The sequence below is a fragment of the Podarcis liolepis genome (assembly GCF_965112155.1).
Source record: "Podarcis liolepis genome assembly, chromosome: 4".
Taxonomy (NCBI): domain Eukaryota; kingdom Metazoa; phylum Chordata; class Lepidosauria; order Squamata; family Lacertidae; genus Podarcis; species Podarcis liolepis.
This window is the reverse complement of record NC_139558.1, coordinates 7212043-7235751: the sequence shown is the minus strand read 5'-3', so window position 1 is coordinate 7235751 and position 23709 is coordinate 7212043. Positions and strand designations below refer to the sequence as shown.

Genomic DNA, 23709 nt, shown 5'->3' with positions numbered 1-23709 from the left:
AGGCAGAGTGAAGTGGGTGATAGGGGTGCAAAGCAGTGGTTAGATGTTGGTATGGCCAACCCTACCATTAGACAGGATGGGGGAATCACCAGAGGATGCAGATACTGAGAGGCAGCAGAGACAGTCCCCTGGCTGGTCCTCTTGAGCTCCTCTGGCTTTATTATCTGTTGGAGGGCAGAGTTGTGTATATCACACAGTCTCCTGGGGCCCCTAAACTAACTTGCTGCCTCTGGTGTGATGAAGGATACAATCACATCTCTAGTGCTGAAGTCAGATTCAGCTGTCAGCCCACTTAGCTTCTGTACAAGGACTATGGATGGTGTACCAACTTGCCCTTCACCTCAGGAGTTAAACTGGCTTGGGCCAACACTGGTTTTTTGAAGAACAAAATTATTTGCATCTGTGCCATGTGGCCTACTCTGCATCCCCTAAGTCAGGGGGCTGCAACCTTTAAGACAAAAAGAGCCACTTGGACCCGTTTCCGAAGGAAAAAAAACCTGGGAGCTGCAAAACCATTGCGACATTTAAAACAAATATATCTCCGGAGCCGCAATCTGACAGCGGGCGGGAAGGTGACGTCGGGACGGTGCGTGACTAACGCACGCACCGCCCCCATGCGACGTCACAGCCAGTACAGCGCCCTCCACAGTGGGGAGTGTCGGGGCGCACAATGCGCCTCCTCCCCTCGCTAGTATCTGCCCCGGAGCCGCAGCAAAGGTATAAAAGAGCCACATGTGGCTCCGGAGCCGCGGGTTGCAGACCCCTGCCCTAAGTCTTTTACCCCTTAAGCAGGGTGGGGGACATTTTCACCAGTGCTGAATTAAGATTCAGTTGCTAGTCCATTTGGCTTTGGTATGTGGATTGGAGTGTATGAAATGTCATTTGACTCGGGTCTAATGATCTGCTTTCAGTGTGGCATTTCAGGTTTGTTCGCTTTAGGGGTACGTGAACAAGAATCAAGATAGTAAAATGTTCAATATCACCTATCAAAACTTCAGTTTCCTCTAGGATCCTGGAGCATTTCCAGAGCTCAATTAACTTAAATTAGCGTTCTTTTCCTAATTACATAACAGCAACAATAAGCCACAAAATGAACAAAAATGAGCTATGGTGAAGAAGTGAATGTGACTCTTCCTTCTGCATGAAATAAGACAGAGAAGAATATTGGTTGTCATAACTGCCTGGATAAATTTTCAATAATAGGCTTCTTTAAATATATTCATTGTAACAAGTGATGATACAAATATGAGAAAAGGATAATCAATACAACCATAATGAGAAAGTGTGATTGCCGATCCAGTTACATGAAGAATTAGAATCAACACAGTTTGACAATGGATCAAAGAGGCTTGAAACATAAGAAGAAAATAAGGTTTTGTTATTCTGTGAAGCAAATGTGATATGAAGTGTATGGGGGGTGGGAATTTGTGGGCACATTTCAGTTGTACTGCAATGAGTTTTAGAGACTTAATCAGCTGCCATTGACAATCAGCATCTAACCTGCAAAGAAGTTTTCAAAATGTTGTTTCTTTCTTTTTAAATATCAACTAAGGAGAACAGGAAAGAAATGAAAGAAATCACTCAAATGGCAAAAATGCGTAGGATAGATCATGAATATAATGTGCAATTGCATGAAGCTGTTCCTGTTTTGCAGGCAAAAGTGCTCTAAAAACTGGGAGAAAGAGTATCTTCTTACACAGACAAGAGAAGTTTGTACATTCAAACCTCAGTTTTCAAACGTCTCAGCTGCGGCATGACTGGGAAGCCAAACGCCAAAAACCCAGAAGTGAATGATTCTGTTTTCAAATGCGCCTTGGAAGTCAAACGGCTTCTGAGGCGCGTATTTCATTTTTCTTCCATTGAACTTGCTGACAGCCCTTTGATCCTTGGTTTTTGAACATTTTGGAGGTCGAATGGACTTCTGGAACGGATTACGTTCAAAAACCGAGGTTCCACTGCATAGGGCTCTGAGTGTGAAGGAAAATATGAATTGTGAAGGTTCTGTCCAGTTGCTAAATAAATAGGGGTTTTTAAAATGTGGAAATGACTTCAGCATTTGGTGTCTCCAGTAAGACACAGGAGAGGTAGCCAGTGGTTGGCCAGGAGTGGGTGGGAGGAAGGAATTTCACAGTGCTAATGGTTTCCATTGGATTCTCCCCTCCTGTTCATGCCCACCATGGGGTTGCTATTGTGTCTCCAGTTAAATCCTTCCTTTTTTAAAACAAATAATTAAACCATCAGGACAGCCTTTATTTAAAAGTCCTTTTGTCATGTTTTTTTTCTCTCCCTAGGAAGCCAAGCAAGCCTCCAGGCACCTTACCTGAGCCAATTAGAACCACAAATTCTTAATGAGACTGCTCTTCCAAATCTGCAAACCTCATGAATACTCCCCTAGTTAGATTGCAGTGTTCTCTCTCTCATATCTTTTTATTTCATTTTTTGAGCACAAGGTAGAGGACAGAACCACAGCTTTTCTTTGTACAGGACAATTCAGTAGCACATCTTTTCTCCTTTGCTAAGGTTGGTTGTGAGACAAAGGGCCTCTTGAGACCTTTTTTTAATTCACATTGAGGGTGGGTTGGAAGAAGAGAAAATTCTGGAGGGTTCTGTTGAAACGCATGAACAATCCTATATGACTAAGATCACTTACAGCCCTGTTGACTCTATATTGTATTCAGCTAAGTTCTACTCTGAGTAAACCCAATGAAATTAATATTGTCTGCATCTGTCTGTCTCTGGAGACAATGGAGTGCACTTTCAGGGGTGAAGTCAAACTGCTGTGTTACCAGCACCAAAGTGACCTCCCCAGAGTGCAGGACTGGGCAGTGTGTGTGGAGGTCCTGGGCTGACCACACAACAAGACCCCCACTCTTGGCTTCACTGATGTGGTCCAAAGGAAAGCAGAGCAATATGTTTGGGTTGGCTACAGGAGTTGCCAGGAGACGACGTACAAGACGCCATCCAACCATCTTAGGGACTTCATGCCAGATTTGTATATGGTTTATTCCTTAGCATTTTCTTCTCCTGGAGATATCTCGCACGGCAGCAGAGGTTTAGGACCAGAGCTTTCCTTCTCTTAGACTCGGAGTAAACCCATTAAATGAATGAATCATGTCTGTGAACTCAATGGGCCTACTAGCATGGAATGCCATCAACTTATGGTAGAATTCATGTTTGTCGATCATGAGAGCGGGAGAGAGAATTCTGGTTTTTGGTGGAATGCAAGGTGTTTTTGGAGTGAGGGGAAAGATTTATTAAACCAGTTTTCTGTTTGTCTCCACCAATTCTGCATATCTAGAAGTAGACTGCCTCACTCTTGAGATCCAGGGTGTGAATGTGAGGAATTGGTGATCAAGCCAGTGCTTAGGATGTGGTCAAAGGGGTTTTGAAGAACTGAGGTGTGACATCTCTGAGAAGTGGTACTTCAGAGCTTCTTAGGGACTTTTGCAATTTCTTCCATATCTTCTCAATTGTACTGGGATTTGCTGGAAGGCCCCAGGCCTCTTACTCAGGGGAGCTATCCCCAGGTATCTAAACCAAGTAGAATCCTGACAAAAATGGCAAAGTTGTGAAGCAGCTTTAGCCCCTACTCTAATGATGTCCCTAAGCAGACCCCTCTACTTTCTCCCATATAATTGAGGGCTACAATTTTGCAACTTAATAGATAGGAATAAATTCAAAAGCATGATATCCAAGCATGCTTGGGGGTATAGATAAGAAGCAATGTGTTCTATCATTATTTGACTTCTCAATACCGTTTCCCTCTTTTATCAGGCTAATTGGTTGCCTAATTTGTAGATGTCACAGAACGATTGCAAACTCGAGTACTTCTCGCTGTAGAAAGGATGATTTCTTTATTTGATATAATGAATGACAGTTTTCTTACAAAAACCTCTCATTCCTTCTCATGTTCTTAATTGCTTATCCATTAATCTCTAGTTTTTGATATCTATAATACTACCAATAGATGGAATATAAGTGGAATTTTCTCTACCCTGCCAATCAGAGCTATACACCTTTCAATCAACAGATAGGATTAGCATTTATAATCATTACTCAATTGCAAGGTAATCCACATTTTTCTCTAACTACCCCGCCTTTTGATTATACCAGAGTTGCACATTCAAAAAGGAACGAGAGGCTGTTTTCCCTCACTTGAAGTTATTACCACTGATGGACTATTATAAATATCTTTCACCAGAATGTTATTGCCAACCCCACCCCTCCAAAACCCCTCTAATAGTTATGCTTGTGCTGATTCTATTGGGTCATGCCAATGAGGACTTGTTATACAGGCTGACTATTATTTCTCTATGTAATGCTAATTCTTGTTGCAAGTTTGGTTGCATTGATCACTGTGAATAGCTAACTGAAGAGTGGCTTGGGAAACATTAACAAAAGAGCTTTAATTATTCTTCATTACTGGAGATGTTCATCTGGTAGCTGAGAATGTCTTTACAGCATTTGAAATGCAATACTCCTAAGAGTTAGGGAAGGTGAGATGTCTCAGGACTGTCCCCCACTCTTAGAAGCAGCTGGGCCTCTACTTTCCACAGTGGACAAACCTGTGTTGATACTCCTGAACTGTGGATTGGCCCACAACTCCCAATCTGATGGCACACTTATTTGGATTTTGCAATGCAGCTTTGGTGCACAAAAGGGGCACACACAAAAATATAATTTTGCATTAAAAGTGCATACAAAATTTAAAATTGGACTTCCCATATCTCCTTTCACAATTCTACACAACATGACGTGGAATGGACCTGTGGCTGAGTGTAAGAAAAAGTGAAACCTCTCAGTCCATTCCTGAGATTACAGGGCCCAAGCCTGAGACATAGGGGCAGTCCCTGGGGATGTCATTAAGCACGATACATGATACAATAACCATAGTTATTGCTGGGGTCTTCAAATAAAGAACATGAAGTCTAAGAAGTCAGCAAATACCACACTGGTTGGAATCAAGACAGAAACCTTAGCTAAAGGGACGTTCCTAGGTCCAGCTGAAGTATGGGGACCTTCTCACCTGCTTAGGGAGCCTGGGTGGAGATGTGATGTTTTTAGATGGGGACACTCACAGACTGACGCCCCTGAAGGCTGCAATTCTAAACACACTTACCAAGGACTTTCTCTCTCTCAAGCCCTCCTGCGGCCATCTGCCAATCTCTGAAATAAACTTCAACGCAGCCCTGAAGGTGTGGCAACCCCATGCACTCTCTCCGTATTGGTGGTAATGTGGCTACAGCCAGGTTGCTCCAAGAAACATATGAGCTAAACCAGACCCAAAGAATTTATGAGCTGCTGTGGAGCATCGTAAAACTGTGGAGTTGGAAATGACACCCATGGTTATCTAGTCTAGCCCCCTGCAATGCAGGAATCTCCACTAGATCATTCATGGCAGATGGCCATCCAACCTAGGCTTAGAAACCTACAATGAAGGAGAGGCCGCCAACTTCCGTCAGAGTCCGTCCCACTGTCAAACAGCTGTTACCATCCAGAAAGTTCTTCTTGATGGTGCGTCAGAATTGCCTTTCTTTAGGGAAAAGGTATTTCCAACATTGTGTAAAATCTATAAATAAGTGTGCTGTGTGATATAAAATTGCTACTATCTTAATAACCGTGAGTAGTTAACTGTGAAAGATAAGAAGGCTACGTGCAAATGAAGCCCGATCATGACTTTGTAAATGAGCTTTGGCAGCTTGCTTACTGTCAACAAAACTAAAACTTTCACCAAGGAGACATTTATAGGCCTCGGAAGGTTTACAGTTAGGTTCAGAAGTTTATGTACCAGACATGAGAATAAAAAAAAGGTCAGGTTGTGGTAGGCCAGTCAGAGCATATTCTAATTGGCTCATAAATACAGGCCAATGGACTGGAGCTAACGAGTTATTCAAAGAGGGTTGTGGTTATAGACTATAAGTCCTGAAGGGGGCCAGGATCACCTCAGGCAGAGAAGAGCCTGAGAGGGGAGACGGCTGCAGCAGAGCGTCTGAAGAAGAGCTGGGATCACTGGGATCTTCTTGTCAAGATATGATGGGAGAGGAAGACTCAGTTCTGCAACAGTTCTGCAAGGAAGCTGGAGAAGTCAAGTGCCTGGCAGGCTACCCAGCTCAGGGGAGGCTCCCCCCTCCAGGAAGCAGTCTGGGAGTGGGGGACAATGGCCTGTCGCTCACCCGTGACTCCCAAGCTTCCCCCAAGCTGTCAAAATGAAGGGTGGAGGGGGAAGGCCGCCGACAATGTGGCATAGCTCCACCCCTTCCCCCTACAGCTTGGAGTAGGCTTGGGAGTTGTGGGTGGGCAGCGTGCCAAATGTCACCCCCCTCGGTAATGTCACCCCCCTTGGTAATGACACCCAGGGCAGAACAACCCCTCTTCCTCCGCCCCTGGAAGCACTTGCCTCAGGCAGCAGAAGCACAAGAAGCAGCGCCTCACCTGTCCCACCTACTTCCATCGCTACCCTACAGCGGAGAAGTTGAGCCGCAATGCCTTGCAAAGTGTCCCAGCCCCTGTTGAGTTCGAGAGACTGATGTTCCCGCACACAGCATTGCTGCTCGTCTTCCCTGCCCTGCGGGTGGATGGGTGAAATTTCCATCTTCCATTGGTGATACACCCATGATGGAGTCCCGTATAACCACTAAACCTTATTCTGTTGCTCTGTACTTGTGTTCTGCCACTGGTAAAACTACATTTTTTAAACGTTTCTCCTAGTTCTTCTAATGCATTTCACAGCTGGAAAATTTCCCCCCTTCAATCCCTGGGTGTTTCCGGGAAGCGGAGAGAGAAACCAGCAGCTTCTTAGGAGTCCATTCTCATGATTCTTCTATCATGAGGCTATGGCAGTAGTAGGAGCAACTTTGCCTGTTGGTATTCAGCTCTACAGATAAGTCATAATACACTGTTATTCTTTTTCCTCCTAGCATGATTAAAGCAGAAAGTTTCAATATGTTTTATGTTCCTGCAATTTTATTAGCCAGTGCTTAAAACGTCTACTTCCAGAGGACATGTGTAAAGGTCATGTGGTGAGCTGACTTGATGGCTATCTTTATCACCTTGCCAGTGACTGCGCAGGCAGATTGGGGTCACTGCAGGCTGGGAAAAAGAGGCTGAGCAGAAAATCTAAGTGAAGGAGGATTAGAAAACAATTTGTCTAGAAAATGACACTTCCAGAGAAAGAGTGAAGGAAGGCCCCTAGAAATACCCGACTCACCTGAAAAGGTCCTGGTAGGTCCCTATGGGATAAATGGGGATTATAGTTTTTCAGGCTGAAGTCTATGCTAATTTTCCTTGTGTTAAATGATTAAAGCATGCCCTGTGAGGAGCTTATGCTAAACTCAAGTGCTCAGTGTCTCACTGGGGGAAGTAATTTGACAGTCTGAAGCCAAGTCTCCTGCAGGGAGTAATTTGCAGGGATGAACCAAATTCTCATAAAAAAAGAAGATGACTCAACTTGAGCCTGGTGAATTTGACCCACTCAGGATCTCACTGGTACTTGATACCCGAGGCAAATATCTTGACAAGGCAGGCCAAGCTGTTGCAGACTTTGGAAACCACCAAATGTGTGGTACACATCTGAGCCACAAAACAATAGGTCTACGCACGGGTTACTCACATGTAGAGCATAGCGTGCTGAGTCAGAAGTAAAATTGTGCTTTTAACCCCTCCCTGACATCTTCTCTGCTTCTTTCAAGAACCATGCCTTGTGTGGAGTTTTCTCCACACATTGTTGTTGTTGCTTTACACAAAAGCATGCACAATACTTGACTGTTGCAAGAATCAGACACTATGTTTGGCAAGGGGCTAAAAGCTCTGCCCTCTTCCCAATTCAATATACATTTGCCCTACACATGAGTAATGTGCATCTAGGGTTAAGTGTCTAGCTAAAATGGTAAACAAGAACGTATGACATCTGTGTGAAGAAACAAATTCTATTTACTACTAGAATGTGGGGTTACTACATTGCTAGTAGGCTCAAAGCAGACTAGGATTTTGTTCAGTCTGCATTTTTAGCTGAACCTACCTAATTCATACCTCCTGGACACACAGATTAGAACATGCCCCAAAATTCATATTTAAAATGTATACTTTAGTATAAAATATCATGCAAATAAATCTGTACCTTAGTGTAAAAAAACATATTTTGTAGAAAATGCATATAAAAACAATGCATATTTTAGTGTTGTTTTTTATTAAAAAAAACCCGATCTGTCCTGTTTTCACAGATTTATGAATGAATGCATGGAAAACTGACACGGATCAGAAACAGACTGATCTCTCCATCCCTACAGCTAACAAAAGGATATTCCTCTTCATACAATGAATCATTCATGTAGTAAATTCCCTATTGCAAGGTATGATGATGACAGCTCACTTAGGTCACTATTTCAAAAGAAGAGAGGAACTTGTGGAGTTTATGAATTAGCCATGACAGCTGAATAGAGCCTCTTATCAACAGGAAGGGTGGCAAATTTCAGGTCCAGGGACCAGGTGTGGCCCTCCAGGCTTCTCACCTGGCCCTTGGAATACTCTCCAGGCCATATAGCTCACTGGCCCTCTTTCATACCCTAAGTGTTTTTGCGTGGCAGGACTGTGTCCTTGAGAAGTGATCATGCCTCTAGCTTGTCTAATTTGTTCAGAAGCTTCCACTATACAAAGGTAAAAATTGCACCTGCTCCCCCTCCTATTTTTGCCTCTGGCTCCACCCATGTGTGCCTCAAACATTGGCCCTTTTATTTGTGGGCATTAAAAATGGAGGGTGGTTCTTTTCATGCCTGTGAATAAGCTCTCCAGAAGAAGCCAGCTGATCACCACTGAAAACAAACAAAAGCAAAGAAACCAAGAATGGTGGGCAAGATTAACCTTTGGTCTGATGCCAACAAGAATCTTCTTTAAATTTGTGTTTGGTAGTAGTCATATTGTGCAATTTCAGCTGTAAATAATTTCTGCTGTTTTACCAATTCAGAAGACAGAGATGAACCCAGTGCCAAAACGTGTCTTCAGCCTATCCATCATACTTTAGCAAAGTTGTTGCTGTTGCTGTTGTCTTTTTGGACACTCAGCTCATGCAATTAGGAATGCCTAGTTACTGCAGGGCATAAACAGCAAAACAGAGGACTAGTGAGAGTTTATAAAGGGGCTGAAAAGGGAGCCTAAGTAGATGGAGCAGGGTTACACATATTCTTTATCAAATTTCTCTAGGGCATATGGCCATGTTTGGACTATCATATCTGAGCTTATAAGCAGAAATATAAAATAAGCCTTAGGTACTTGCATACCACACCTTTGTTCTTCCCTTCGCACAAGACAGGAAACAAGTCACACTTAATACAAGGAAGGCTTCAGATAACTATAGTTTCCATTACATCTGAACAGCGAAAATGCGTTCAATGGCTTCCTGAAGAGACAAGATAGAAAACCATAGCATAAAGTAAGCTCAAATCTTATGTTGTTTGGGAGCTATTAACCACAGTTTCCTGATTTGTTTTCAGCAAACTACAGTTAACTTAAGACTTCCTGCCTTGTTTGTTTGGTTGCAGGAGAATGAGGCTTGATGATATTGACTTAAAGGTAAAGGGAGCCCTGACCGTTAAGTCCAGTCGCAGACGACTCTGGGGTTGCAGCGCTGATCTCTCTTTACTGGCCGAGGGAGTTGGCGTTTGTCTGCAGACAGCTTCCGGGTCATGTGGCCAGCATGACTAAGCCGCTTCTGGCGAACTAGAGCAGCGCACGGAAACGTTGTTTACCTTCCCGCTGGAGCAGTACCTATTTATCTACTTGCACTTTGATGTGCTTTCGAACTGCTAGGTTGGCAGGAGCAGGAACCGAGCAACGGGAGCTCACCCTATTGCGGGGATTTTAATTGCCGACCTTCCGATTGGCATGTTGACTTACTGAGTCCAAAAATGATCAGCTGAGTGTGAACAGTGTCCTCTGACTTTGGCAACCAATGTGATATTGGGCAACCAATATGATAAAAGGGCCTGGGAACCAAGCCTTATGAGGAATGGTTAAGGGAGTTGGGGATGAGAGGAGACAGAGAGGAGATATCATACCCTCTTTAAATATATAAAGGGCTGTCACATGGAAGATGGAGGAAGCTTGTTTTCTCTTGCTCTGGAGGTTAGGACCCAAACCAAAGGATTCAAGTTAAAAGCAAGGAGATTCCTACTAAACATCGGGAAGGACTTTCTGACAGTAAAGAGCAGTTCAACAATGGAACTGACTCCTTCAGAAGGTAATAGACTCCTTCTTTGGTGGTTTTCAAGCAGAGGTTGGGTGGCCACCTGTCATGGATGCTTTAGCTGAGATTCCTGCATTGCAGGGGGCTGGAATAGATGACCCTAAGGATCCCTTCCAACTCTACAGTTATATGATACTATGGCACATCTAGGATTTATTTTTAAGAATCACAAATTTCAGTTATAATGTTGTAACTTAAACAAAAAGCCTATTATACAAATTCTGAAATTCATGAAACCCAAAATTTGGGGGGTTCTTATTGAACATCCAAAAATGATTTTTTTCTCCCAGAAGCCCTGGATGTCAATCCAAACCTCTTTTCTCTTCATAATTATTGAATCAATTTCCAAGTCCTTGCAAAATTCTGTCAACACACTATGTCGTTATTTATACGATAGCATGAGGATATAGACATAGATGAAGCATATGTAAATGCTTTTGCAATGTTGTTGCAGTGTTGCTGTTGTCTAAAGAAAAGAAAAAGTACAGGTAATTCAAGGCAATGTATGCTTTGCTTGATTTATTAAAAAATAATAATTCTGAAGTTCTGCATTTCCTTTAAGATGTACTTTGTGGAGTAGCACACCCTGGGAGAAATTATTCAAAAATTGCACTAATGAGTGTCAAACTGCATTGCAAGGCAGTTTGAAAATTGTCCTATTAATTAATGGTGTAATTAAGCTTTTGTCATTGACATATCATATTTCTGACAGGAATAGATGGCCTATGCAAGCCTGTGCTAGGCAGCAATCCAGGCAGCTAGTGTGTATAATGGATGGCAGCAATTTAAGGCAGGTTTACAGTGATGGGACCACCTGCATTGGGGGAGAGCTGGCAAAAGCATACCAAGCAGTTCTCTGCACTGAATCTCGGCAAAATCGCCTTAGCTTAGATTGATGGAATCCTCCCTTGGATGACACATTAGCTCTTTGCCATTAAACCATAAAAAAAGTGTTTCTCGGTGCTTTTGTGACAAAAATGTCAATTAACTTCCAACTTCCATTTCCATTTAATTTCGTATTCCCTGGCTCATTTGCATATTAATGTGAACGTGGTATAGAACAGTTAGATTAGAATACCTTGGTAAGGCTAATAGCATGTAATGCATACTTATTGGGTATAATAGTTAGAAAAACATGAAAGTTTCTGGGAAATTTATTACCATGGTAGTATCTTCACATGGGAAGGGGGGGTGGGGGGGTGGGATAATATCAAGCCACTGACAACATGAGTAGGTGGCATATTCAAGAGGGTCGACTAAAAATAGAATGAGGGTAGAAGAGAAATTTCTAAGTGCAAATGAGTGCAATATAAACCATTTTATTCTGTTCCTCCCTTGGCAACAGATCTCTATTAATTCTAATATTAATAATTTATAGCCTAGTGCAGTTAACAAGAACTCAAGAATTTAATCTGGGGGAGAAAAGAGGAAGAATACTATGAGGAAAGAATTTAAGTGCAGGACAGATTTAGCTTCTTTGTGCCTACACAGGTCACGTGCTCAGATTTGTTCTTGCATGTCCAAGAATGCAAACCTTTGCTGTTTGTAAGTGTTGAGAAATGTCACTAAGTAGCCTAAAATATAGGAAGAGCAAGGTAGTAAAGGCTAATGCAATATCAAAACAAGTACCTACTCTGATTTAAATTTCTGAAGTTCCCCGCAGCTCAAAATGTGAACGAGATTTCATGGACGCTGTTTAGGAGTGTCCATTTAAGGAGAGGAACTTCTTGACAGGCTGTTTCCCTCACCGTCACCTGAGAAAAACCATCCTATCTTTACACAATGAATTACTAGTATTATAAATAGAGCTGAACCACCACCGCCCACCCCCACCCCCACCCCAAAAAGCAGGTATGGAAAGTTTGGCAAACTTCCCTTCTTTTCAGCACTTTGAGGGAGGGTCCTAAAAAAGGATGAAAAATATTCATGAGGGGTATAATCCAATGGATGCTCCCAGCAAGTTGCTACTGTGATGCAGTGAAACCACTGCGATGCAATGTGGCAAAATGGAAAATCTTACTGATGCAGGACAATTGTTTCAGCATCATGGGTTTGCGTTTCCCTTCATAGGCACCAATTAAAACTGAAGACAGATGAATGGTTTTATTTAATTTCAGCAACACTGTCATGTATTCCTTCCCTGGTGCAGCTCCAACACTGTTCTTTGTTTTCAGAGCCCTTATTCTCTGAGCCCTGCTTCAACTGGGGAGGGCGGGATATAAATTCTTCTTCTTCTTCTTCTTCTTCTTCTTCTTCTTCTTCTTCTTCTTCTTCTTCTTCTTCTCCAGTTGGTTCCTGCCATCCAGGGATCCCGCAGGGAATGTGGTGACATCAGAGCACCACATGGCCAATCTGGTTTTGATACATGGCATGGTCACTGAAGTCAAATGAAACCATTCTGTGAGCAGAAGAATGGGGATTGTAAATGAGACCAATGATAAAGAAGAGCATAGGGAGCAGGGGAACTGGGAATTTGCATTGATGTGAGATCTGAATTGATCTTTTTTTTTTGGTAAGGTAAAGGTAAATGTACCCCTGACCATTAGGTCCAGTCGTGAACGACTCTGAGGTTGTGGTGCTCATCTCGCTTTATTGGCTGAGGGAGCTGGCATACAGCTTCCGGGTCATGTAGCCAGCATGACTAAGCCGCTTCTGGCAAACCAGAGCAGCACACGGAAATGCCGTTTACCTTTCAACCTATTTATCTACTTGCACTTTGATGTGCTTTCGAACTGCTAGGTTTGCAGGAGCAGGGACCGAGCAACAGGAGCTCACCCATCGCGGGGATTCGAACCGCTGACCTTCTGATCGGCAAGTCCTTGGCTCTGTAGTTTAGACCACAGCGCCACCCGCATCCCTTGTTTTTGGTGCACAACCCCAATTACTACCATTGTTAAAGAATAGCAGGCAACATGTCAGCAAATTGTGGAAGTTCTCTTGGAGAATGCTGGCATTCAAAGATATGGCAATCCCAGATAGCCATGTACCAAGGTTACTGCCGGATTTAGGGTCGTGTGGGTGGTTCCCCCACACAGGGTGCCGAGCCAACGGGTCACAAAATAATAATAATAATAATAATAATAATAATCCTATATTTATACAAGCACTTAATCGGATCCTCCTAATCAAGGGTCCACGTTGCGCGTGGGTCCAGGGTGCCCCCTCCCATCTGTGGGGTGGGGGTGGGGGATGAGCCTGAGCCACGTGATGGCCCCACGATCACAGCACAGCCAATTGGCCAATCAGAGAGTGGTGGTGTGATTGTGGGGGCATTTAAAAGATGGCGGCGCATCGCTGGGGCTTTCACCTGGCTTCACACCACCAACACCTGCCCACCCGCCCTCATTTTTAGGTGTCTGCTTTGGCCTTGCTCTGGACGTTTTTTGGCCGCCTGTTTTGGAACAGGGTCCGGGTAGGAATTTTTTCCATTTGGCAGATTGGCACTGGTCATTTGGTTTTCGCCTACCTCTTAGGAATCGTCACAACTTTGTAAGGTTTGGCAGCTAGGCATTGGCTTTGTGAGGTGTAGGGGAGGGGAGGTGCGGCCATCACCTGCCCCTCCAGGTACAAGGGTATTCCGTTAAAGGAATCCGTAGGTCTGGATTTCATCCGAAGTCCACTTGGGGGGCTGGGGCCATGCCAGGACCTAGCGGGAACCCCGGGGTGAGCTTCAGTTGGTCGCCATTGATGGAGCTCCCTCTTTTGGTGGTTTACCCTTACAGACTTCCTGCACGGCAGGCAGGAGTCAGATATAGTTTTTGCCAATGCCTAAGCCAATACCAGTCACGTTTCTGTAATCAATAAAGTTGTGGCCTAAATTTTGCCCATCAACCTTTAAACTAAAATACTGTGTCAATGAGTTTAAAAAAAAATAATGGGGGGGGGTGCGCTTGGCCTTGACACACAACTGAGAATATCCATTAAAAAGGGAAATGTTCCAAAAGAAATTATTGTGAAAATAAGAAATATTTAGAGGATAGGCTGCCAGATTTTGACTGCAAGAGCTTTCTTGACCTCTCTGCCCGAAGCACTTCTCTGCCAGCCTCCTGATATGGCTGTCTGGTATCCCAGCAGCAGCAGAAATTTTACATTCCTTTCACCTTTTTTATGTCTGGGATCGGAAATGAAAGATCAAGAGAGAAAGGGAGCCATCCTGGGACAGTCAGGTTGGTTGAGAGAAAGCTAACCAGAAGGAGATAAGCTGCGGTGATTTTTTGATATATATTTTTGAACACCCAGAAGGTGTTCGCATGCAGAGGTCATGTGGACCACACAACTTAGATACATTCCCAGAACTCATAATTTATGCTTTTGGGTGAAAGCATCAACCCGGGCATGTATACTACAGTACAGATTGATATTCTGTGTGTCTAGCATAATTATGCCTTGATCCCCTCTCAGACTCGTAACTCAAGAATGAAAATAAAATTGCCTGCTGCAGTGATAGCTTCCAGGATTTCTATCACAATAGCTGAAATAAATCTAAGTTACAATCTGCCATAGCCTTTATGCACCTGAGGGTCAGCGGGCAGCCAAGATACAAGAGTGTCCTGCAGTTACTGCCAAGTTTCAAAGGTGATCTCGGCCAAAGATCTGAAGACTTCATACTGACTGAATATGTTTCTAAGTGACTTGAGACACAGCATCTCTTTTGATGGCTTAGTGGATGTCCAATATATTTAAATTAAAATAGTGTTTCATTACATCGGATCAGACATGGAATTACTTTGCCATTAATTATAGGTAATCTGCACTTTTACATTAACTCCATTACCAGTAATAGACTTTTAATGTGGTACTTACATTGTGCTTAAAGGGTGAGCACTGATACTACTTGGAAATATCTAAACGAGAGAATGAGAAGGGAGATTAGAGGGGAGAGGATAAGACATGGGGTGGGGAAGGAAAAGAAAGGAAAAGAAGGGGAGGGAAGAAAGATGGGCCATCAAAAGGCTAGAGGAGGTAGTGATGAAGAAAGGAAAAGCAGCAGAAGAGAGCAAATTAAAGGACAAAACAGGATAGGGCATTGGTGTGATCATTAAGATATTGAAAGCTTATTCAGTGCTGGAAGAAATAGGTCACAACTAGGATTAGTTTCAAATAGCTAAAGGCCATTTCAAATATTACACAAGGCGAACGGATCTGCACCAAACCATTTGTGTATTTGCAATTATGCTTGTTACCACCACACTTTATACATTCAGGATACCTTTAAAATTGTAGCATTCTGGAAATACTGATATCAGCAGTTATGGATTTGGGGATCTGTTTATGGGGAATAAATATGACCAGGGAACTCAGGGGGGAAGGAAGAATCACTGAATCCACAGTAGGCTTGGGAGTAGTCCATGTTGGTTCTTTCGCTACACTAGGAGGCAGGCCTCTAGAGACATCAAGGCCTGCCAGGACATTGTGGAGCAAACTGCAATCTCCATTAACAATCTGGACATCCAAAAAACTGTCTACTGTCTGAATTCTTGGAGGTGGACCAGATTAACTTTCCACATGCTGAAAAAAGTGCCACAAAACTTGGGGCCAGTTAAACAAACTTTGATAAGGCAAACTGTTTGATTGAAATGTTCCTTGCTTTGCGTTTATTAAGGATTGGAAATTCATTTTGGACTTTTTGCATGAAAGAGAAAATGAACTAAGAGATGGAAAAGGGTCCCCACCCATTTATTCTCTGCCACAGAGCACCCTTTCATTTGTTCTCTTAATGACCTATCACCCAGGTGATTACCTGAACACTGGAAGCTGTTGTTGTTTAGTCGTTTAGTCGTGTCCGACTCTTCGTGACCCCCTGGACCAGAGCACTCCAGGCACTCCTGTCTTCCACTGCCTCCCGCAGTTTGGTCAAACTCATGCTGGTAGCTTTGAGAACACTATCCAGCCATCTCATCCTCTGTCATCCCCTTCTTCTTGTGCCCTCCATCTTTCCCAACATCAGGGTCTTTTCCAGGGAGTCTTCTCTTCTCATGAGGTGGCCAAAGTATTGGAGCCTCAGCTTCAGGATCTGTCCTTCCAGTGAGCACTCAGGGCTGATTTCCTTAAGAATGGATAGGTTTGATCTTCTTGCAGTCCATTGGACTCTCAAGAGTCTCCTCCAGATAGTCTGGCTTAATTAGCTCTTAACACTTGCGGGGAACAAGGATTACACGCCTGGCACCCACAAACAAATAACAATACTATGTGTGCCAGCAATACTTCTACATTGGTCCTATGGCTCTAAAAACATTCTGTCTAGCATCCCTAAAGAGCTGCAGTAGATGAAAATATCACTCCTTTTTCTTTCGAGTTGCACAAAGTAAGAGCTCCAGCATGAAATAGAAAGAATTAATCCATTTCAGTGTGTCTTTGTTGGCAGTACAGAACTAGGGTCTTACATTATGTAACCTCATGCAACTATGGATATATCTATCTTCCTATCTATGGATGAGGTTACATAATATATCACAGAAGAACTGTCAGAAGATAAGGAAGCAAATTGAAAATATATTGAAAATGCAGGAAAAAACATGAAGGAGGGGTCCACGCAATCCAGCAAGAGAAAGTCACTGCATTTCTTTAAGATTCTGCTTTAAACTATACAGTCCTGCCTCTATTGTTTAAGTTAAAACAGCTTGATGTGCTAAATGTAAAAAATAAATAGAAACACAGACTGTCGTTCTTGTTCAATTATATTTATGATGATGCTTTGGAATTTGACAAATTTACAGCAAAAATCTTGAGCTGTAAAGATTTGCACTTCCTCTAGCAGCATCTTGTTATTTAAAGGATTTGATATGCAAAATCTTAGATGCTGTATCCAGACACACTTTCCCATGTGTGAAAGACAATGGATTTTAAGGTTGTCTTTAATAATTTACCCAACTCTTCATTTCCTTTCCAGCATTTTCATCTCCAAGTAGTGTAGCGATAGCAGCACTAAGACTTTATTAGCTGGAAACCTATTTAAAAGGAGTCATACAAAAAGCTATAAATGCATTTGCAAACTGGAATATTTTCAGGAACCATTCATCAAGCTTTGTAGGCTATGCTAAAACAAATAGAAATAAAATTCTTCCCCAAGGCAGTCTAAATTCTGTATCAAGAAAAGCTAAATTTTGTACCTTGTCTAAATGCCAATTGAACACATTTGTAAAATATATCTAATTCGCATAATTTATTCAGCAGTTTTTGTTGTTGTACATATTGTATTCTGGATTGTTCATCATAGAAGAGCAAGGACCATGAAGCACTCCCCGACCCAATCGACAACTTATTCAACCACCCCTCTGGTTTTGTAAATTTCTGGAGGTGTTGCTCATACAAATTTCCAGATAGAATTTGATAGCCCCAAAGGTGAGAAATTTGCTATTTACTCTAGCTAGCTATCTGAAGTTCTCAGGAAAGTAACGTTTGTGCCCAACACCACATTCTGCATCTTTCCCATGCTTCTCCAGCAAAGCAGCACGTAGTGTAAGATGGAGAGAGGCCTGGCTATTGCCATGTTATAAATTTGGGGGGGGGGGGTCAGCCTGGATGAAACCCTGGAACCTCTTCCATGCCTGCAATCCTGTATCTGTGAGTGTAGACTGTATCAGAGGAAGCTTGCCAAACCAGCTCCTTTGTCAGGATAATGACTTTGGCTGGCTAGTTAAGTACCACAAATCAGCATATCCAGAAAAGTTGCCTTGTGCCATAGAAACAAATGGGTTCATCGGTTTACACATTCATTCAGTCAGATAGACAGTGGAGCTGACAGTGCAGATTCTACAGAGAACAACTTGAACACTCTTCACAGTTTCCACTGACTGCTGCTGCTATCAGCAGATTTTGGTAGATAGTAAACAGAAATGGAATCATTCAGGTAAGGACATTTTGGGAGAACTATAAACACCACCACCACTGTGGGCACTGCTATTTTAGATGTCTGAATCTCTGATTAGGTTGTAGACCTATGGGACCCACAATGGTAGAACCCATAGTGTCTCCGGGAAGCAGCTTGTATGTTCTGTGGCTAGCGTGCCATTTCAGTCATGCTCGGAAAATTCAAAAGTGCCTCCTTCCACTCACAGGGGAATATGGCTGCAATTCGACAAATTCTCAAGGAAACACAATCTCCTCCTCACATCTACTTTTTGCTGTGGTGGGAATGTGGATTAATAATTATGTGGGTTTGGGGGGGGGGGTTCCTACAGAGCATTATAGGTTGCAAGAAGTATAGGCCTCTCCACCTCGTAATTTCAAGGCAGTCCAGAAGCCACATATGGTTGATCAAGAACATGGCATACACGAAACATCATGGTTTGTTGGCAATCTATTACTTGGCCTGTTACAATATAGGGCAGGGAGGCCACAATATTCCTTTCCTCACCTTTCATGTTTAGAAAAAGGATGGCTTGATTTCCATTCAGTTCCAAAATTCTTATTCTCATTCTTTTATGTGCTCATCTATTGACATAGGAGGCTGTTTCAGAGAAGATCTTATTTAGTGCTGTGCTTGCATCAGATTTGCAACAACATGAGCCTCAATTGCTCTATAAACCCCAGGAAAAATGCATTTCACAGTGCATACAGATTCCATCACCTTTCATTACTCACAGGCCAACTTTTCTTCTAGTTTAGTGTTCACCCAAGATGAACTAATAAAAAGCCTCAAAAACATTTCTAGGAAAATACAAGGTGTGCATGTGATGAAAGGCATACACTCAGAAAAAACTCTTCAGACCAAAGTCTGATTTTGACAGTCATCTCGTTCTTCTGTATGTTTCTAAAAGCTTTCACTAATAGGAAATTTGTGTCAGTTCAGTGAGGTCAATGAAATAGCGCTGTATCTTGCAGTTACATTTGGAAAGAGAGGCTTAAGAGACCAGCTGGTGCTACAGAGGACTGCCACTAGCAAGAGATTCTTTGAAAGACCTGCTTACCTGGACATTGTGTGGACTAGAGCTTAGGGTCAATCGATGAAGCTGGTTAAAAAGAGCTTCACAGATGACAAAAGATTGTAGCCATAGGTCAATAGTAGAATACATGCTTTGCATACAAAAGGTCCCAAATTTAATCCCTGGCACCTCCAGGCAAATCTGGAAAGGCCCTGTCTTAAAATCTGGAAACGGCTTGTCTACACCTCCGCTTGTCCTGTGTCTAGGAGGCATGATTCTGAGCAGTTTTCTGCTTGACCTGTGCTTTCTAGGCATGGATCTGAGTGGTTTTGCCTTTACCCTGCCACTTTACCCTGGGCAACCTGCTCTTTAGTGCTAAATCGGAACAAATGGCAATCCGCAGAAAACCCAATTGCCATTTGTTCCAATTCAGTGCTGAAGATTGGGTTTCCCTGGGGGAAAGTGGTGGGCAAAGGGAGGTTTGGATAAGCCCTCCGTGTAGACAATACTTAGATGGAACAGTGACCTGTGTTAGTATATTGCAACTTTCTATTTTCCCAACTTACTCAGTTAATGGAACTCCCTACTATAAGATTTAGTGAAGGCTTTGAATAGAAATTGAGGTCTATTTGCTGTGATATCTAAATAGAGAAACAGAAACATATGGTATCTTTTAGGGGTGTGCAATGGCTTTGCATGAACCCCAAACTGGAGCAGGGTACCTCTGGGAGATTTTTTGGCTTCTTTGAGATGGGGCCTATATGAGGCAGCTTGCAGCAGTGATCCCCTAAAGTGCCTCAAAGCACCTCCAGGACTCAGACACAGACCCCCCCCCCAAAAAAAATGCGGAGTAGTGTCTGCAAAGAAGTGATATTTTGCCTTTAAACTTACCCCTTAAGGAAAAAGACCAGGGTGTGGTGAGAAGGGAGAGAAGAAGAAGCTTTGCAAAAGCAAAACTTCTGTCTCTACAATTAAGAATAATGCCAGGACCAGGAGGCAGGAGGGGGAGCGCCTTAATGACTGACAGATCCAGCGTGTAATCAGAGATAATTATTTTACCAGCGCTCCAATCCCAGTGCTTTGGGGTAAAGATTTTGAGTAGAGATGGGGAAGATTTCAGTTTGAATCTCGCATTCTGTATCTGCCTGGACCACACTTGGATCATAACAGAGACATGTGGATTAGACCGTATGTTTATGAAACTTTCCAAAGCATGGTTCACTCAAACATACATTGCATTTTCATAAGCTGGTCCAAGGACTTCTCCAGTTCTTTTTTTTTTTTTTTTTTTGCAAGTAAGTAAGTAAGTTTATAGCTTTTTGCAGCAGCTAGGTAGTGTGACACATTCTGCGCTCATTGAAAACTGCAAATAAAATTGTCTGTAAGGCTACCCATGATTTTGGAGTGTGTGTGTTAGGATGTTTGCCCCATAGCCATCTTTATGTCCATATAATTATTCAGGAAAGGGATGGCAGTCAATACACTAACTGAAACTTCTGACAAAATTCTTAACATGCCCCTGCATCTAGTTGCAGTTTTCAAGGAATGTGGCAATGGTGGTGCTTTCTAGTCACTGCAAGCTGAGACATGGAAGCTGAGGCTGATGAGAAGTGTAGTCTAAAAGATCTGGAGGGCACCAGTTTCCTGAAGGCTGTAGCAGGTCATTTCCATCGAAATTTGCACCAGTGTTTGAGGATCTAATAACTACGTATTTTTCGCTCCATAAGATGCACCAGACCACAAGACGCACCTAGTTTTTGGAGGAGGAAAACAAGAAAAAAAATATTCTGAATCCCAGAAGCCAGAACAGCAAGAGGGATCGCTGCGCAGCGAAAGCAGCAACCCCTCTTGCTGTTCTGGATTCTGGGATAGTTGCGCAGCCTGCATTTGCTCCATAAGACGCACACACATTTCCCCTTACTTTTTAGGAGGGAAAAAGTGAGTCTGATAGAGCAAAAAATACGGTACCTTGCTTATGAAATGCCATGTCAGAGCATTAGTTGCAGAGATATTCACGCGCACTCCCATAAACTCCAATTTCTACCTTTCCTGGTAGCAAAAACTAATCTGTTTTTCCTTGTGCTACAAGTGGCCTCTGTACCAAATTTGGTTCAGATTTGTCATCTTGCTCCTGAGATATTGAGACTGCATCATACATACACTAAATTAATGATTTCTCTTCTGAGAAAGAACAAACGTGTAAGAATGCCAAACTCATTTATCCTCTTCAGAACAACATACCATTCAACCAGAAATCAATAGCCTACTTACAACATTTCGTGTGCATGGAATGGCATAACAGCCCCTGCAAACTTTCAGAAATGAACGTCGGATTAGGTGGGCTTTGGCAAGGTAATTCTGATGCCCTTGTGGCTACAGTGACCAGCACTTGTGTTGCAACCTGACGTAAGAAAAGAGACACAGACAATGGGGTGAACCAAGGCCACTATTTATTCATAATATCTGCAGGGAAGATTAGAAGAGCGGGAAGCTAAGGAAGCTAAGTTCAGCTTTGGTTAAGCCAAATGCTTCCCACTTCAAGCAGCTTGATAAGGCACAGCCCCCAAAACCTAGACCTCACGTTATGGTAAGCAGGGAGGCTTTCTTCCCCACCCATCCCAAGTGCCAAAACTCCAGGCAGGTGCAGGTGGGACGGAGGGTGAGTTGGGCAGGTATGAGAAAACAGCCAAAGGGACTTTCTGGAGATGTGCCTTTGCATACACAGTCTGTGTGTAGATGTGCATACACTAGGCAGTCCAGATTGCTTGTAACAACACTCCCAGACTCAGCACTGCATGGATTGATTGGGGGGGGGGGGCAGACCTATGACACCTAGCTCACCTTCAGCTTAGAAAAGTTTTCCGCAAATCATTCCCCTGCCCCAAAATTTGGCTAGAAATTCACCTAGAAACAATCTCCTCTAAAATTAGTGGCTTGGGTGAGCATCCCTCTCTTGCTGTCTTACAGAAGTAGTTCTAAACTGATTGTAGCTTTAAAAAGAAAACACTGTTTGAAATTTATCCACGCCCCTTTTCACAATAGGGAAGTAGAAGAGAAGGGCAATGAAACAAAACACAAGGGATGAGGAGGAGCCAGGTAGACATTTATAACATAGACACACCTTGGATATCTATTGCCTCCCTTTGGGAGAAAAGGTGGGGTATCTAACAAACAAACAAACAAACAAACCAAGAAACCAAGTGCTATTGCTCCTCTGAAAACAAATGGTGCTTCATTTCTTACTTACTTACTTTTGTATTAGGTTGTGCTGGTCTGTTGCTTTCTACTGTCCATGTTCTCTTTCTTTATTGCATGTCATTTAACCCTGACTTCACTTCTGCTGTAGGGATCACTTTTCCTTTGGGTATGTGTTGGAAGAGAAGAGAAGAGAAGAGAAGAGAAGAGAAGAGAAGAGAAGAGAAGAGAGACCACGACCTAACAAATATTACTGAAGTCCTTTTAACAGTCCTATTGAAATTCCTACCCATATTTTGCCTCAGTGGGACCTTTCAAATTTGCTTTAAATTCTTTTTTGGACTAGGCATATATTATATGAACATGGCTTCAAAAGAACATTTCGTCTGCTGCTACTTACAAAAAATGGCAGGCTTGGCATCTATTCAAGTACTTATTACGAAGCTTCTGTGATATTAGAATCATAGAATCATAGAGTTGGAAGAGACCACAAGGGCCATCGAGTCCAACCCCCTGCCAAGCAGGAAACACCATCAGAGCACTCCTGACATATGGTTGTCAAGCCTCTGCTTAAAGACCTCCAAAGAAGGAGACTCCACCACACTCCTTGGCAGCAAATTCCACTGTCGAACAGCTCTTACTGTCAGGAAGTTCTTCCTAATGTTTAGGTGGAATCTTCTTTCTTGTAGTTTGGATCCATTGCTCCGTGTCCGCTTCTCCGGAGCAGCAGAAAACAACCTTTCTCCCTCCTCTATGTGACATCCTTTTCTATATTTGAACATGGCTATCATATCACCCCTTAACCTCCTCTTCTCCAGGCTAAACATGCCCAGCTCCCTTAGCCGTTCCTCATAAGGCATCGTTTCCAGGCCTTTGACCATTTTGGTTGCCCTCCTCTGGACACGTTCCAGTTTGTCAGTGTCCTTCTTGAATTGTGGTGCCCAGAACTGGACACAGTACTCCAGGTGAGGTCTGACCAGAGCAGAATACAGTGGCACTATTACTTCCCTTGATCTAGATGCTATACTCCTATTGATGCAGCCCAGAATTGCATTGGCTTTTTTAGCTGCCGCGTCACACTGTTGGCTCATGTCAAGTTTGTGGTCAACCAAGACTCCTAGATCCTTTTCACATGTACTGCTCTCAAGCCAGGTGTCACCCATCTTGTATTTGTGCCTCTCATTTTTTTTGCCCAAGTGCAATACTTTACATTTCTCCCTGTTAAAATTCATCTTGTTTATTTTTGCCCAGTTCTCTAATCTGTCAAGGTCGTTTTGAAGTGTGATCCTGTCCTCTGGGGTGTTAGCCACCCCTCCCAGTTTGGTGTCATCTGCAAATTTGATCAGGATGCCCTTGAGTCCATCATCCAAGTCGTTGATAAAGATGTTGAATAACACCGGGCCCAAGACAGAA

General features: G+C 42.9%; 2 long non-coding RNA genes across 2 annotated transcripts in view; one reads left to right on the top strand and one right to left on the bottom strand.

Moving 5' to 3' along the window:
* The window catches only part of LOC310706066, a 164905-nt gene extending 147403 nt beyond the window's left edge, over positions 1-17502 (top strand). Inside the window, exons 8-10 of the long non-coding RNA XR_014525626.1 lie at positions 8220-8348; positions 10692-10725; positions 17454-17502. This is a non-coding gene — a long non-coding RNA (uncharacterized lncRNA). The remainder of the gene's footprint in view (positions 1-8219; positions 8349-10691; positions 10726-17453) is intronic.
* On the bottom strand, positions 8628-22748 carry LOC310706105. Its single transcript, XR_014525679.1, has 4 exons — positions 21373-22748; positions 15041-15081; positions 11871-11991; positions 8628-9391 (listed from the first exon to the last, which is right to left on the bottom strand). It is a non-coding gene; the product is annotated as an uncharacterized lncRNA (long non-coding RNA).
* Between the last annotated feature and the right edge of the window lie 961 nt (positions 22749-23709).